This window comes from Hemiscyllium ocellatum, chromosome 12 (genome assembly GCF_020745735.1).
Source record: "Hemiscyllium ocellatum isolate sHemOce1 chromosome 12, sHemOce1.pat.X.cur, whole genome shotgun sequence".
In the NCBI taxonomy this organism is placed as follows: Eukaryota; Metazoa; Chordata; class Chondrichthyes; order Orectolobiformes; family Hemiscylliidae; genus Hemiscyllium; species Hemiscyllium ocellatum.
Genome location: NC_083412.1, coordinates 7,455,686 through 7,470,028, shown reverse-complemented (window position 1 = coordinate 7,470,028; position 14,343 = coordinate 7,455,686). Strand labels below are relative to the sequence as shown.

Here is a 14,343-nt window from a genome sequence, read left to right as displayed (position 1 = left end):
TTGCCCATCGTATTAGATTAATTAGTCAGGGATAAATATATTGCCCGTTTTCCATTTCCAATACAAATCATATTGGTCTGATTTGGGGTTGAGTCCGAATAAGCAACAACATGAAGAGCAGTCCATTTCAAACCGGCTGCAGGGTAGCGTTTTACTAGTACCTAGTGCTGGACTAGGAGAAGGAGATGCTGGAAACACATGGTTATTCCATCAGGCCATTTGAACATCAGCAGGCAGGGAGTCTTGTAGGAACCTGCTGACTGGGTATCAGTAGCCTACTTAAATAATTAAACCAAAGTAATTTGCCATTTTGTTAGGCTGTTGAAATTTTGAGAGTGTAAAACCTACATGCTGCGTCTAAGATAGGTAGGTGCAATGCCCTGTAAAATGAAAGCACGGTGGGCAGCACAGTGGTTCGTACTGCTGCCTCACAGCGCCAGGGACCAGGGTTCGATTGCCGTCCTCAGGTGGTTCTGTGTGGAGTTCGCATGTTCTCCCAGTGTCTGCGTGGGTTTCCTCCGGGTGCTCTAGTTTCCTCCCACAGTCCAAAGATGTGCAGATCAGGTGAATTGGCCATGCTAAATTGCCCATAGTGTTAGGTGCATGAGTCAGGGATAAAGAGAGGGCAGAGGGAATGGGTCTGGATGGGTTACTCTTCAGAGGGTCATTGTGGACTTGTTGGGCCAAAGGGCCTGTTTCCCCACTGTAGGGAATCTAATCTAACCTAATCAAACGGCACTGGAGTTTAGAAGAGTGAAGAACGATCTTATCAAAACTTACAAAATTTGAATAGGACTTAAATGGGGAGACAAAGGAAAGATGTTCCCATGACTGGGGAATCTGGAACCAAGAGTCACAATTTAAGGCTACAGGGTAGGATATTTAGGTCTGAGTTGAAGACAAGTTTCTTCGACCCAGACAGTGGTGAGCCTGTAGAATTCCCTCCCGCAGAAAGCAGTTGAGGCCAAAACATTGAATGTTTATAAGAAGGAGTTAGGTATAATACTGAGGGCCAAAAGAATCAAAGGGTGTATGGAGAAAGTGGGAGTATGGCGCTGAGTTGAATGATCAACCATGGTTATTTTGCAAAGTGCCAAATGGCCTACTGTTGCTCCTATTTTCTATGTTTCTAAAGAAGAGTGGTCTATCTCCTTACCTGGAGAGGCCACCAAATGGCCTCTGTACAATTTCTTGAAGCATACTGTCTTGAGACCAATATCATCACTGGAGGAATCTCCGCTGCAAGTTGTTTGGGACCTCTTGTTCCTCAAAAATAAAGGTGACGTGTTCTCCTACTTACAGCCTCGGCTGTCGTGATGTATGGATGATGCTTGCCTATGGCAAGGTCTTGCCCTTGGAGTCTTCTGGCTCATGCATGCTGTCCTACAACTAGCACATAGTTCTGGCTGATGAGAATTGCCTGCTCTGATTCCTGCTATAGCCATATCAAAAAGGTTTAGAGATTATTAATCAACCTGCCTGGCTGTGCTATGACATATCTTTCATTACCGTCAAAGTCCTGACATGAGAGTTGAAATCAGAGGTAGGAATTCTACCAAATGTACCACTTCCACCTCCCTGAATTGATCTGGCAGTGTGCAGAATTAGCCTCCCATCTGTAAATGGTGGTGGACTGCTGCTGTCCAGCTTTGTGCGTTCCAGACCCACTTGTAGTCCCATTGTCAGGCCTTCTGTACTTATTCTATACCCTGAGCTCTAGTACTCAGAGTCTTAACTAGTCAATAAGAAATAAGCACCGAAACACCCTATTGATATTCTTGAGATGTTTGTAGTGCTATGCGCCTTATGATCTACAATTACATAATGTTTATTATGGGGCGTCCCTTAAGTGGGAATTAATTAAAATACTGAGTTCCCTCAGGTTTATGTCCATGACTACCTTAGACTTTTGATACTGTACTAATTCCTAGCTTATTCAATATTATTTGAAGCTTTTCCTTGAATGAAAGGGTTTCATGCTGAAGGTAGAGGCGGCAAGACCAGGTTCCTATTCTGCCTGCTGTCTGTATTAATGGGTCTGCCATCAAGACATAGAAGCTGGATTAAGAACGATGAAGACATGTTGCAATTAGCCATCCATTAGACCTACAAGAGCACTGTGACTGGCCAGCTGTCTATCCAGGCATGTGCAGTAGTCAGCCATAAATCCCTTTCTTGGAGCTCTGAGTAACACCAGAACTCAGGGATGCAAATGAGAATCTACTATTTGTATGACCAGTTTCTTCAGCAGGCTGGGTGGGATCATTTTGTTACTGTCAAGAGAGCAGTGTAAGAAATACAAGCCACTTCTTAAGTTTTGTTTTTCATGAAATTGGCAGTGTTTTTCACACCTAAATGGAGAGTGAGTTGACTGAAGCATCCAGCCTGATTCACACTGCTCATTTTATCATCTCCTCGTATTTGGGAAACGGGATGCCTCTCTTGGTCTTAATGACTACTCCTCTGGATTAGATATCAAACCTATGGACGACCTGGAGGTTGAGCACAGATATTTCCAAGAATGTCCCAAAGACTTTTGAAGTTGCAATGTCAGAAACACTGCAGCGAATGTGTGTACAGCATGTTCCCATAAGCAGCAGTGTAATAACCATTGGCAGAAGGAGAAGTTGATTTAAAAATAGTAGCATGTGATCTTTATTTCCACTGTCCTGTTCCGCTCCCCCACCCATGCCCCGCTTATCAGTCGAAGCAAAACGTTCTGAGACAGTGTAGTTTTACCTCCTTCATCTTTATTCCAGGCCCAGGAGGGAGAGAGAATGATCACACATGTGCAGAGGGATGTGGGTTTCCAGTCTTCTCTGGAACAGCAGTTTCTCAATGAACTATATAGTCATTTTACAGGGAGGATCATCCAGATAAGGCAACATACATATTAATTGGGTGTCCGTTACAATCAACGAGTATCAATAGCAGAGACCAACCCCTTTACTGTTATATAATGAATGTTCTTAACCTTATTCACTGGATTCATACAATAGATACTTTTCCCCTTGTTAGCTGACTTTGCATACTGCATGCTTCCAATATTGTTAAATGCCTGTACATGATGACTGCTTTTCCATCCTGTTAACCCATCACCCTTTCCTCCAGCACCCCATTGTTAACTGTAAGCTCTTATCTGATCTGAATCATGCTCAGCTGAACCTTTTGTTTCACAAAACTTAGAACTTAACTCTTTTCCTGCCTGCTTATACCCTATACACATTCTCGCCATGTGAGAGTGTAGATGAGAGCTCTGCTCAGCATGGTCTTTAAAATGGCAGCATCCCCATTAGTGCAATGCTTGCTGAGTGTCAGCCTGGGTTATGTGCTCAACTCCCTGCACTGAAGCATAAACTTGGTGCCTCCAGGTAAACGTGCTTCCGACTGAGCCACGATGTGGAGGTCCCAGTGTTGGACTGGGGTGGACAAAGTTAAAAATCACACAACACCAGGTTGCAAATAAACCTGTTTGACTATAGCCTGGTGTTGTGTGATTTTTAACTACTAAGCCAAGACAGACACTTCACAGAGGAGACAAAGAACAACTGTAGTGGATTTCTGTTGCATGTTTGCTCTTGTTGAAACAGGTGGTGTTCAGTCAAAACTCTGCTTTCTGAACAAAACAAATGAACAGAAATCCACCACTGTCAGAGTTCCAGAGGCATGGAGAAATTTAGATTCAGCTTGAGAGACTGAAGCCTTCCATGTTTGTATATTGGCTCCAAATGTCAGCTTAATTGTCTGAGACAGTTTCCTTTCTCCCTGATTCGTTTTGTTTTTGATTAGAATACTTACAGTGTGGAAACAGGCCCTTCGGCCCAACAAGTCCACACGGACCCTCTGAAGAGCAACCCACCCAGAGCCATTCCCCTACATTTACCCCCTCACCTAACCCTTTAGGCAATTTCACATGGCCAATTCACCTAACTGGCACATTTTTGGACTGTGGGAGGAAACCGGAGCACCCAGAGGAAACCCACGCAGACACAGGGAGAATGTGCAAACTCCACACAGACAGTTGCCTGAGGCGGGACTTGAATCTGAGTCTCTGGCGCTGTGAGACAGCAGTGCTAAGCACTGTGCCACCGTACCACCGTAACTTTTGTTACCAGAAGTATTTTATTTGAAAACAGAAGGATGTCTAGTTAGGAAGAGTTCAAGGTTTGCTTTTCCTGCTCCCTTGATTCCAGGCTTGGAGGGACGGTAGGGGAGAAAATCGCGTTGTGAGATCTCATTGGCACCTTGTTACCACTGATAAAGTTTCCAATTGGAGCTGAGCACACCATGACAGAACATAGTGTGCCCAACTTTTGCCAGTCCACTTGCATTTGAGAAGCCATGTATGGAGGTTCCAATCCTATTGCAAAGCATTCCCTGCAGTGTGATGGTGGAGGAATTCCATGCCAGACAAGATTGTAAGCAGAAAAGCTAGACTGCATGGTGGCTCAATAGTCAGCGTTGCTGACCCTCATGCACCCGAGTTTGATTCCAGCCTTGGGTGACTACCTTTTTGGGGTTATCACATTCTCCCCATGTCTGAGTTTCTGCTGGATGCTCTGGTATCCTCCCACAGTCAAACAATATGGATTGGTCTTGCTACATTGCCCTGTCGTGTCCAGGAATGAGCAAGTTCAGTGTAGTAGCAATGATAAATGTGGGATAGCGGGGATAGGATAGGGGTTCTGGGTCTGGGACTGGATGTTGCCAGAGGGTCGTTGCAGACTCAATTGGTTGAATGGCCTCTTTCCGAATTGTAGGGATTCTATGATTCTATGCAGCTGAGGCTGAAATGATCTGCCTAGAGGGATATACTCTCTGCATTAGTTCCATGGCTATGGCCCTTTTGGCCCTCAAATTGTCACCTGTTGAAGTGCATGCCTCTCTGGATGCTTTCATTTTGAGGCAGTCAGCAGTCAGCCTTCCCAATGAGGTTGAAGAACTGCTAGCCTTGCAAGTCTTTAATAGAGTTGTTAGCATGGTGGTGGTCAGTTAGGAGAATATATCAGGGAAGAGTTGAGTGGTTGGATAGACTGCCTGACATGGAGTCTTAAAGCCCTTGGGTGAGTTAGACCCCAAAAGAACCTAAATTTCTCCCCACAGCCTGGTATGTAGAGTCTTTGTGGATGAGTATACAGGGGATTCTCTCTAATGTAGTTAACACAAACAGCAACTCAGCCTTGCTGCTGGTTAGGCCGATGTTTTCTTGAACGGAGTGCCAGCACTATCCACCCTCTGAAAACCCTGTCAGCTTTTGTCTGCTTCAGTGGTTGTACACCCCTCCCCACAGAGGGAGAACATTTCCAGGTGTAACCAAGTGTTACCTCAGCTCAGACTAATGGGCCAAGTGGTGCTGTTTACATAAATCATTTCATTAGTCAGGGAAGCTGCCAGTTGTTTGTAACTTGTGTCAGGGGAGGGGAGACGAGCAGAGCTTCGGTCTGTATCTCCCAGCTGCAGTGTGCGAGCCAGTGTTGACGCTGGGAAAAGCAGGATACGCAAGCTGACTGCTGCCTGGAGCTCCCGTAGGAGTTCGAAAAGCACAGTAAGTAAGTGCCTTTCCCGTTCTCTTTGATATCTGTTTGTGAGGAAACTGGAATCCAAACCAGTTGGCTCCAGAGGATGCAACCTTTCTTCGCCCGCCACCCCCCCATTCCCCCCACTCCCCCAAACCTTGACTTTGAATTAGAAGGGAAATATTTACATTTATGTCATGCCTTTCAATACCTCAGAGCATCTCATAGGCTTCACTGGTCTAAGTGCAGCCACTGTAGCAATGTTATGTAATGTTTGGAGTTTAATGTATAACCATTTCAACTTAATGCACACCACAAAGCTGTTTACAAAGGCGAAGGTACAGGAGAAGCATTCAGCTCGATACTGCATAAATGTATACACAGGGCATGTATCATAATGTTTTGCTTTGCTAACAGTTTACCATTTTGCCAGCTGTGCTCATAGAGGGGATGCAGTTTACGATATAATATTATGAGGCTTATTCTATACCCAAAATTTGGACTGGCAAAACTTAATTTCTGGCTTGCATTTGAGCTGAGAGAGAAAAAAAAGTTGTTTGGTCTAAATGTGTCCGGTCTTAAATTTATTATCATGTTATCTTCACCTAAAAATCTACTTGCATTGCTTGTGAGGCAATGTATCAGAGTACTATGTGGAAGCAGATTTAATGATATATTTATTGAGGGGAAGCAAATGGCAGGGTCAGGAATAAGAGTATAGGAATGAAACTAATGAGATCGTGTCTTTCAAAGAGCGTGCAGTCGGCTGAATAGCTGCCTTCTCGATGGTGTAACTCTGTCACTGTCAACCTGACAAAAAGATGCAGCACAGAGTTTTTCATTATATCCTTATTCTGTGGCTTTACATGTTCAGTTGTTGATTGTGTGTGTGTGTGTGTGTGTGTGTGTCACACCATTTAGCACAGCAGGCAATGGGAATTGCTTGAAGTTGTAAATCAAATGAACACATCTGAAATTCCAACTAGAAAGTCAAAGTTGTTGAGTACATAAGCCAGCCTAAGAATTCCCAAGTGCTCTCAGGGTTTTGCCCATCTTCTGACTGAATCTCATTGATTGAGGGATAAATATTGGGAATAACATGCCTGTTTGGTTTCAAACTCGTCTCTGCAGTAAGCTTGACTTAATGTACGATCTGAAAGATGGCACCTTTGATGCTGCAGCACTCTCTCATTGCTGCTCTACAGTGTTAACTTGGACTTTGGCTCTCTCACAATCTGGAATCTTATGAACCTGAGGAGAATATGTTACTAACTGAAGGATGGCTTAGGGAATTATGTCTTTCTGTGTGTCTCTCTTTCTCTCTGTCTCTTGCTGTCTCTCCCTCTCTCAAAATCACGATTAGGTTTGAAATCTGCGAGGTCCATTCAGAGGGGAAGAAGCTGTTTTTGAATCTGTAGTTATGTGTGTTTAAGCTTTTGAACCTTCTGCATGATAGAAGAGATTGGAAGAAACCGTAGTCTCAAGATTACATCAATCACTAATTTCGAGTCAGTGGGCCAAAAAAGGAGCATAATATTCTGCAGATCTGGGACACAAACTGCTGGAAACAACCCAGTCAGGCAGCATCTGTAATGAAAGGAAACTATGCTTGGACTGAAATGTCCACATTTCTCTTCCCTGTACAGGTGCCTGTATTTGTTTAATGTGTTAAGGCGTTGTTGCAGTACAGTCTGTACATCTTCTAGTGTAGAGGATCACAAGTCAATGTCTTCCTGTTTTTGGACTGAGTCTGAAAGTGGAAGAGTTTCCAGGGAAGAAAGCAGCCACCTGCACAGGTGAGAAAACTCACCAGAATAGATCATGAAGAAGGACATCCCTCCTGGCCGGAGATGCAGGCCAATCAGAAACACGCATTTCCAGAACTTGTTTATCAGAAGCAGTGGCTGCTGCCAGGACAACAGGCACTGGACTCCCAGGATGAAGGATTTTCCACTGGAAGGCTAAATGTTGCTTGGGGTTGTATGGGGTCTGGAGGGGTTTTTCTGGGATGGAGTGGTTCATGGAGCGAAGAGGGCAGAGCATTTGGAAACTGTGGCAGATTGGCGGCACTCAGTGACCAACCCCATGTCCCAAACCCAAGCTCTTGATTCACACCCGTTTATGCCAGATGAACGATCCCACTTGCCCCTCATAAACGTGTCGGCTGACCACACTCGATCACCAGTCAAGTTGTTGGACTATTTCTGGTCCCACTGGAGCTGAGGTAATTGCAGCCTTGGCAAGATGAAGCTTTTAACTGGTCATTCATTGAAATTGATAATGAGGCAGGCTGGCCAAGCTTGGGCCTAGTTGCCAGAACTAAATTAGGGCAAAGTTGGGGTTCTAGGGCACTACTGTCTTGTCAAATTAAACTCACTTCCTGGCTCCAGGCCAGGAGACTGGTCCCAAAATCATTGTCTTTATTTTGCGTTCAGACTTGTCACTTGCAAGTTGGCTGTGCTTTTCATCTGAAAGTGACTTAATAAATCATAAGAAAATAATATGTACCATGAAGGCAGAACCCAGGAGTAGTATAAAAGGTTAATGTTAAGTAAGCTATATCATCAGTGACTGTTTAAAAATTTACTATCCGTGACCGGTTAAAAATTTACTTTTTTGGTTTATCTATTAATTGGTTTTTAGAAAAAGACTATAGCAGAGAGGTATCAGAAAGTATTTTAATTCAAATTTATACAAAGTAATAAAGTAATTAACTAAGCAGACATGGCTGGGCAGGTGATGTGCTGTAGCTGTATGATGTGGGAGCTGGCTGATCCCATTGTGAATGGCAGTGACCACATCTGCAGCAAATGTTGGTTACCGGAAGAACTCCGGATCAGAGTTGATGATCTGGAATCTGAGCTTCAAATACTGCGGCACATCCGGGAGGGGGAGAGTTACCTGGATGCTTTGTTTCAGGAGGCAGTCACACCTGGTAGATTAAGTAATTCACATTCAGTTAGTGATCAGGGACATCAGAATGTGACTATAAATGAGGCTGGTAGGGGGAACCTGAGTTCAGGAGTGCAGGAGCCTCAGCCGAAACGTCGAATTCTCTATTCCTGAGATGCTGCCTAACCTGCTGTGCTTTGACCAGCAACACATTTGCAGCTGTGATCTCCAGCATCTGCAGACCTCATTTTTTACCCTGACCTTGTCCAACAGGTATGAGATTCTTGCTCCCTGTACGGATGAGGAAAAGGGCTCTGGACAGGATGAGCCAGCTGACCACGGCACCATAGTGCAGAAGGCCATTCAAGAGGGGGGAACAAATAGACAAGTAGTCGTTATAGGGGATTCTATAATTAGGGGGACAGATAGTATCCTTTGCGAGCCTGATCGGGAGTCTCGCATGGTGTGTTGCCTGCCCGGTGCCAGGGTGCGGGACATCTCCAACCGGCTTGAAAGGATATTGGAGCGGGAGGGGGAGGATCCAGTTGTTGTGGTGCACGTTGGGACTAACAACATAGACAAAGCTAGGGTGGAGGACCTGTTTGGGGATTATCAAGCACTAGGAAGGAAATTGAAGTACAGGTCCTCAAGGGTCATAATCTCCGGATTACTGCCCGAGCCACGTGCCAACTGGCATAGGGATAAGAAAATTAGGGAAGTAAACACGTGGCTAAGGAATTGGTGTGGGAAAGAGGGATTCCACTTCATGGGGCATTGGCATCAGTTTTGGAACAGGGACAGGGGGGATCTGTACTGTTGGGACGGTCTCCACCTGAACCCATCAGGTACCAATCTTCTAGCGAAGGGGATAAATAGGGTAGTCAGTAAGACTTTAAACTTCTGAGTTGGGGGGAAGGGAAAGTGAAAGCGACGGACTATGGAGTTAAATGGAAAGATAAGCAGCAGGATAGCATATGTGCAGGTGGATTTAAACTCGAGGCAGACTGGGAATGCAGCAAAAAGGAAGGATAACTTAGGACACCTTATGACTTCCAATATCTCTAATGATAAGAAAGTTAGCAATAAGGCACTTTACCTGAATGCTCATAGCATTCATAACAAAGCAGATGAACTAATGGCACAGATAATCGTGAATGATTATGATGTGGTAGGTTTCACAGAGACGTGGTTACAGGGGAGTCAGGACTGGCAGTTAAACATCCAAGGATTTTCTATTTATCGGAAAGACAGGGAGGTGGGCAGAGGGGACGGGGTTGCCTCGTTAGTTAAGAACAAAATTAAATCTACGGCACTGAATGACATAGTGTCGGATGATGTGGAGTCTGTGTGGGTGGAAGTGAGGAACCACAAAGGCAAAAAAAAATAATGGGAGTTGTGTACAGACCTCCTAACAGTGCAGGACCAGGGACGCAACATGTACCGGGAAATAGAGAAGGCATATCAGAAAGGCAAGGTCACGGTGATCATGGGAGACTTCAATATGCAGGTGGACTGGGTAAATCATGTTGCCAGTGGATCCAAAGAAAGGGAATTCATGGAATGCTTACGGGATGGCTTTTTGGAACAGCTTGTCATGGAGCCCACAAGGGAGCAGGCTATTCTGGACCTAGTGGTCTGTAATGAACCAGACTTTATAAAAAGTCTGAAAGTAAGGGAACACTTAGGAAGCAGCGATCATAATATGGTAGAGTTCAGTCTGCAGTTCGAAAGAGAGAAGGCAAAATCGGATGTAATGGTGTTACAGTTAAATAAAGGTAATTATGATGGCATGAGAGAGGAACTGACGAAAATAGACTGAAAGCAGAGCCTAGCGGGGAAGACAATAGAACAAAAATGGCAGGAGTTTGTGGGTATAATTGAGGACACTGTACAGAGGTTCATCCCCAAGATTATCCGGGGAGGGATTAGACAGCCATGGCTGACAAAGGAAGTCAGAAAATGTATTAAAGAAAAAGGGAGATCCTATAAAGTAGCCAAGAGCAGTGGGAAATCAGAAGATTGGGAAGGCTACAAAAACAAACAGAGGATAACAAAGAGAGGAATAAAGAAGGAGAGGATCAAATATGAAGGTAGACAAGCCAGTAATATTAGAAATGATAGTAAAAGTTTCTTTCAATACATAAGAAACAGACGACAAGCAAAAGTAGACTAGGCCACTTCAAACCGATGCTGGAAGCCCAGTGATGGGAGATAAGGAAATAGCTGGAGAACTTAATAAGTACTTTGCGTCAGTTTTCACAGTGGAAGGCATGAGTAATGTCCCAACAATTAAAGGGAGTCAGGGGGCTGAGTTGAATATGGTTGCCATTACAAAAGAGAAAGTGCTAGAAAAGCTAAAAGATCTTAAAATTGATAAATCTCCTGGCCCTGATGGGCTACATCCTAGAGTTCTGAGGGAGGTGGCTGAGGAAATAGCGGAGGCGTTGGTTGAGATCTTTCAAAAGTCACTGGAGTCAGGGAAAGTCCCAGATGATTGGAAGATTGCTGTTGTAACCCCCTTGTTCAAGAAAGAGTCAAGACAAAAGATGGAAAATTATAGGCCAATTAGCCTAACCTCGGTTGTTGGTAAAATTCTAGAATCCATCATTAAGAATGAGGTTTCTAAATTCTTGGAAGAGCAAGGTCGGATTAGAACAAGTCAACATGGATTTAGTAAGGGGAGGTCATGCCTGATAAACCTGTTGGAATTCTTTGAAGAGGTCACCAGTAGGTTAGACCAGGGAAACCCAGTGGATGTGGTCTATCTAGACTTCCAAAAGGCCTTTGATAAGGTGCCACATGGGAGGCTGCCGAGTAAGGTGAGTGCCCATGGTGTTCGAGGTGAGCTACTGGTATGGATTGAGGATTGGCTGTCTGACAGAAAGCAGAGAGTTGGGATAAAAGGTTCTTTTTTGGAATGGCAGCCAGTGACAAGCGGTGTCCCGCAGGGCTCAGTGCTGGGGCCGCAGCTGTTCACATTATATATTAATGATCTGGATGAAGGGACTGGGGGCATTCTAGCGAAGTTTGCCGATAATACGAAGTTAGGTAGACAGGCAGGTAGCACTGAGGAAGTGGGGATGCTGCAGAAGGATCTAGACAGTTTGGGAGAGTGGTCCAGGAAATGGTTGATGGAATTCAATGTGAGCAAATGCGAGGTCTTGCACTTTGGAAAAAAGAATACAAGCATGGACGATGTTCTAAATGGTGAGAAAATTCGTAAAGCCAAAGTACAAAGGGATCTGGGAGTGCTAGTTGAGGATTCTCTAAAGGTAAACATGCAGGTTGAGTCCGTGATTAAGAAAACGAATGCAATGTTGTCATTTATCTCAAGAGGGTTGGAATATAAAAGCACCATTGTGCTACTGAGACTTTATAAAGCTCTGGTTAGGCCCCATTTGGAGTACTGTGTCCAGTTTTGGTCCCCACACCTTAGGAAGGACATACTGGCACTGGAACGTGTCCAGCGGAGATTCACACGGATGATGCCTGGAATGGTTGGCCTAACATACGAGGAACGGCTGAGGATCCTGGGATTGTATTCATTGGAGTTTAGAAGATTAAGGGGAGATCTAATAGAAACTTACAAAATAATACATGGCTTGGAAAGGGTGGGTGCTAAGAAATTGTTTCCGTTAGGCGAGGAGACTAGGACCCGTGGACACAGCCTTAGAATTAGAGGGGGTAAATTCAGAACAGAAATGCGGAGACATTTCTTTAGCCAGGTGGGCCTGTGGAATTCATTGCCGCAGAGGGCAGTGAAGGCCAGGACTCTAAGTGTCTTCAAGGCAGAGATTGATAAATTCTTGATGTCACAAGGAATTAAGGGCTACGGGGAGAACGCTGGTAAGTGGAGTTGAAATGCCCATCAGCCATGATTGAATGGTGGAGTGGACTTAATGGGCCGAATGGCCTTACTTCCACTCCTATGTCTTATGGTCTTATAATTGTAAGATTGGATGACAGCCCGAATAGCTATGAGATAGGACTATTCTTGGGGAAGGTGGGCCTGTATAAAATGGGATGGTCTGTACCTGAGCTACATTGGGACTAACATGTTTGCAGGTAGGTTTGCTTGAGCTATTGGGAGGAGTTTAAACTAGTCAAAAAGTGTTGTGCTGGAAAAGCACAGCAGGTCAGGCAGCATCGAAGGAGCAGGAGAGTCAACGTTTCAGGCTTAAACCCTTCATCAGGAATGCATAAAACGGTTGACTCTCCAACTCCTTGGATCCTGCCTGACATGCTGTGCTTTCCCATGCCACACTCTTCAACTTTGATCTCCAGCGTCTGCAGTCCTCACTTTCTGTCAAAGAGTTTAAACTAATCTGGCAGGGAGAGTGGACTCAGCATATCGATGAAATGTAGATACCAAAGGATGTGAGTCAGAATGAGTTCAGCTATGTTGGATGTCAAGAGAGTAAGAGAAGGCTACTCGGAGTGTAATAATGCTTTAACACGAGGAGTGTAATAAGTAAGACTGATGAGTTAATGGCACGGATGAACACATGGAAGTACGATATTGTTGCCAACACAGAAACATGGTTGAGGGAAGGGCTAGACTGGGAACTTAACATTCTGGGGGTATAAGAGCAAGTTTTGATGTGAGACAGAGTGTTGGTTAGGCCGCAGCTGCAGTGTTGTGTGCTATTCTGGTCACCTCACTACAGGAAGGATGTGGTAGCACTAGAGGGAGTACAGAGGAGGTACACCAGGGATGGAGAAATTGAGCTATAAGGAGAGACTAGATAAGCTTGGATTGTTCTCTCTACAGCAGAGAAGACTGAGAGGGGAATGAGGTTGAGGCTATGCAATCAACGAATCCTACAGCACAGAGACAGGCTCTTTAGCCCAAACTGGGGTCCATGCCAACCAAAATGTCCATCGATGCTAACCCCATTTCCCTGCACTTGGTCCATATCCTTCTAATCTTTTCCTATCCAACTATTTGTCCAAATGCCCTTTAAATGTTGTTAATCTACCTGCCTCAACCACTTCCTCTGGCAGCTCATTCCATTTGTGTACTACCCTTTGTGTAACAGAGTTGCCCCTCTATTATTCCCTTTTATTCTTTCTCTGCAGTAATGCAGAGACTTGAACAAACCGTTCTGCCAACCATCCAACCCAAACATCACTAAACGAAACAAATTATAGGAAACCTTCAAGACCATCAATAATACCCTCACTGGCATAAAATTCACTGAAGAGGAGGGAAACAACAACAAACTGCCATTCCTACATGTCACAGTAGAGCGAACAGCCAATGGGGAACTTCAAACCAGCAACTGCAGGAAAACAACACATACAGACCAAATACTAAACTACAGCAGCAATCATCCCAACACCCACAAATGAAGCTGCACCGGAACATTATTTCAATGAGACACCACACACTGCAGCACAGAGGAGAGCAGAGCAGAGGAAAATCACCTATACATTGTATTCAAACAGAACGAGTACCCAATGAACACAGTCCGCAGATTTCTCAGCAACAAACCCAAACAAGCAGACGAAACGCGCCCAGAAACCTTAGGCACTCTCACCTACATCAAAGACATCTCTGAAATGACTGCCAGACTACTCAGACCCCTTGGTAGCCCGCAAACCCACCAACACTAAAATAGCAACTTATGAACTTGAAGACCCAATACAGATAACAAGTAAAACTGATGTTATTTATAAAATACCGTGCAAGGACTGTACCAAACACTACATCAGACAAACAGGCAGAAAACTAGCCACCAGGATACATGAACATCAACTAGCCACAAAATGACATGACTCTCTCTCACTAGTATCCTTACATACAGATGAGGAAGGACAACACCACTTTAATTGGGACAACACATCCATCCTAGGATAAGCCAAACAGAGACACGCACAGCAATTCCTAGAAGCATGGCATTCCAACTGGAACTCTATTAACAAACACCTTGAG

General features: G+C 44.5%; 1 protein-coding gene across 4 annotated transcripts in view; it reads left to right on the top strand.

Moving 5' to 3' along the window:
- dgkh (diacylglycerol kinase, eta) overlaps positions 1 to 14,343 on the top strand; it is a 570,460-nt gene that overhangs the window by 286,786 nt on the left and 269,331 nt on the right. The window lies entirely within an intron of this gene.